Genomic DNA, 3,954 nt, shown 5'->3' on the forward strand with positions numbered 1-3,954 from the left:
GGGGGGGGCACATGAAAATTCATGCAGGCGCGGATGTCATCCATATAATCAAATTAACATGTGGCCCAATATTGTCCCTTTTTGTAGAAATCACCAATGACATTATACTAGAAAGCGCAATTAAAGCATCCAATGCAGTTTTCAGTGCTTGGAAATCCGATTTTTCAAAGCCAATATTCTAGTCATTTATCTACATCCTGAGGTAAAACCACAATGTCCCAATGTATATTGACACTCATGGAGCAAAAATTCGTAAAATTCTGACGGAAAATGGTTAACAATTACTGTCAGGGCCTTGGCTGATTTTTACCACCCGGAAAATAAAGGACTCATCTTGGGGCTTCTTTCTGTAGTTCTAAATGCCCAAATTATAAATGCTGATTTAAATGCGCTCATGTGAAAAAAGAGTAAGCAGTATGTGTCAATATCACAAATAATGCCTTATTCAGAATATTTCCAGTTTTGCTGCCCTGCCTTTAAGTATTCACAAAAACGCCAGACCCAATGACAGACAGAAGATGTAACTAGTGATATTATTGTGATATTGGCATTACGATATTCAAAACAATTCCAAACTTTCCTTTCTTTCTACTCTGAACAAACACTATAAACAAGAAAACTACCTTTCAAACATAAAAGACTTGACGTACGTAGCGCAATCACAAAACTCAGAATGGCTGTCACAAACTAAGTATAGAAACCGGAAGATTCCATAAAATTCCCAATAACCAGAGGGTTTGTCCATTTTGTCCAGAGCTTATTGAGGACGAATATCACTTTCTCATTGTGTGTCCTAAATATATTGATGTACGCAATGCACCATACACTACACTATCAGATTCCTTCCCAGCATTCACCACAATGAACTTGGAAAGAAAATTTAAATACATATTGACTTGTGACAACCCCTACATGCTATACATAGGGATATATATTAAAGACTTTATGGATATTAGAAACTCCTCCAACAATTGTATAAGTTGAGACCTATCTCATACTAGCCACCCACTTTTGTAGTAGGTTAGCCTTATGAAAATGTAGTTGACATGTACTTACTTAAGTTAGTAGATGCCATACTTTGTACACTGTACAACTGTTGCGCAATAAAGTTATCTATTAAGTAGTTACATTGTTACAGCCTTGGTTACAGTATTAATTGTTACAACGTTTTTTCATTTCATTAACATATATCTTATTATTCTTCTGGGGACTGGAACAAACTGTTAGAGTGTTCTTTTCCAATTGAAACAAGAATTCGGAGATCTCATACCTCCATGAAATATATGAGTTTTTCTAAATGTTTTTACACAGTACACTACAGTACAGAACAAAATAACACAAGTTTTTGGTTTCAAACACACAGCAGCACCTTTGGCCTGGATATGGTCATGTAGGCTTTTCCCGAGGGAGAACCTCATTAATCAAACCGGGTAGGTGCTGCCTCCACCCCGCACATCTGTTTTCCCTGCCACCCCGCACATCTGTTTTCCCGGAAGTTCCAAGGTCAGCCACCAGGAGGCCCATATTTGACCTTGACCTTTGGCTTCCTAAGACCTACCAGCATACCAAATATCATCACAATCCATGGCGTTCTGAAGTTATGCTGATTACAATGTGCGGAAACACAAACACACACATACATACACACACACACACACAGATGCGCCAAAAACAATACCTCCATTTTTCATGGAGGTAAAAACGGAAGACTCAGTGCAAGTTGCCAGGTTTTTATTCCACGTATCCACTCTCTGGAACCCTAAGACAGACTGAACTCCTACCCCTCTGGAATGCTTTCTCTTACCTCGATATTCCATTCCGGGCTTAGCCGTTACTTATCAGGGGAGGGTACAGACCTACTGGCTTGCAATATTTTCTCTAGCATGTAACACAGAACTACATGTGTGATATGATAATGATAAACAACAATACACTGTGCTATAGATGAGGTTAAATATTATTTAGATGTTTTCCTTTTCAATCTTTAACATGCCCACTGCATTTTGTCCAGTCAGCTGCTCGCCTGTTCAAGCCCATGTGATTATGAATGACACATGGGTTTGCTCATCTCAAGTTAACATAGTACAAGTTACAGGTTCTTCAATAGCTCCATCAAATATCCATTTCATACAAATCTGCATGCTGACATAATTGATGTACAGTTGGAATTCCTGACTAAAGCTTTTCTGTGCGAAATCTATTCACATACAGGCACATCATGTGATCTCTATGTTTGAACTCCATATAGGTATACCTCCAAGATTGTCTCTAGATGGTCACCTGGGGCATGAAGAATTGGCACATAGTGTGTTCTTCCATTTTCTAGGTGCTTTAGTTTTAAAAGACTTTCAACTGCACATACAGACTTAACAGATCTAACATGTACTTGACAATATATATACTTGACAAAAGAAGGAATTTGTTAAAATAATGAAAACCAACACATTCTGTTTTTGGATTGGCTAACATTCAATGACGTCCTATAAGATAGAAGTGGCATTGGCCACAAGGTCAACATAATCTGACCTGCATCTATCCGTGTACCATCTAAGAAAAGAAAAAAAATAAGAACAGATATGTTTGACCGATTAGATAGATCATTAGTAATTTCATACACCTACACCTCAAGTTCATACAACTTAAGTACTACTTAGGTGTATGAACTTGAGGTGTAGGTGTATGAAGTAGGGAAACTATCCCTTTCTTGTAAATTTACATTCTATTACAAAACATTGCTCATCGTAACTCAAGTTCTTCCTAAATCACAGTTTCAACATATTCGCTGTTCCAGGGGAATAATGAAAAACAGCGTTAAGGTTCCGGGTCGGAGTTTAATTCTGACCAGGGTTCCAAATAGTGCGCAGTAAATCGCCGGATCTGCGAGGTTGTCAAGCTAGGTTTGGCTCCCCATAGCTCGGCGATCGCTGTAGATTTTCAACTAGGTTTTGAATTGATCAAAAAGCCTTGGGATTGTAGTGTTTTTCGGCGCGGTGAAGTTGGACGGCCAGCGAAGCGTTTTTGGTATTAGTCCGCGAGCAAGGGTGATGCGGTTTGTCGCCTGATGACCCAAATAGCTGCGTTCTATGTGGAATTTCTAGGGGTTCGCGTCACCGGATTTTGCGAAAAACTTATCGCAACAACCTATATTTTTTTTCTGTTTTTCAGAAACAGAAAGTAGTAAGCTATTTCAGCATATAAGCCGTTAGCCTGGGAAAATTCGTTTTTTCCAAGCAGGTCCGTTGAAAAAACTGCAAAAAAACTACATTTTTCGTATCCAAAATTTACGTTTAACTACAGTTTCTACCCAAATTATAGAGTCGACGGACAATAACCAAAATTGTATCGGAAGCCTGCTGGAAACCTCCGTTGACTGATGTAATGAGATTTCCTGGCGTTACTTTTTTGGCGGAGTTATAGCCCTTCGGTCTGAGGGTGTCCGCCGGATACCAAAATCGTGAAAAACTCCGGTCCGAGACCGTAATATGGAAGAAGAAGAAGAAGAAGAAGATGGCAGGGAAAGCACTTAAAAATGATAGCCTCCTGACAGTGATAGCTGTAAATGTGCAGCTGGTCCTTGGTTCAGAAATGTGATCCTAGCAAGACTTGTTAGTTTTTTACCTGCAAGTCAGAGGCACATAGAGTGAGGAAAAATAGCTGCCTTTCCTGAGGACACAACAGTGGGGACTGTCAGAGATTCGAACCCAGAACCCTTAGATCCTATAACTACACCACTGCATTGAGCAGAGCGCCCTGCGCTAGATAGGCACGGTAAAAGTATAAAAGGAGGAGTGGTCCGATCTCTGTCATTCTTGATAAAGACTGAATTAAAGTCGAAACCGGTCGAATACCGTCTCTAGTCTGTCATCTTCCCATCGCTACGAATGATGTCTACACCACTGCATTGATGTTTACCTGCGAGCCCAAGGCACATGGAGCAGGGGATAGGCCATGGCT

Source organism: Branchiostoma belcheri, unplaced genomic scaffold (genome assembly GCF_001625305.1).
Source record: "Branchiostoma belcheri isolate BF01 breed outbred unplaced genomic scaffold, Haploidv18h27 scaffold276, whole genome shotgun sequence".
NCBI lineage: Eukaryota > Metazoa > Chordata > Leptocardii > Amphioxiformes > Branchiostomatidae > Branchiostoma > Branchiostoma belcheri.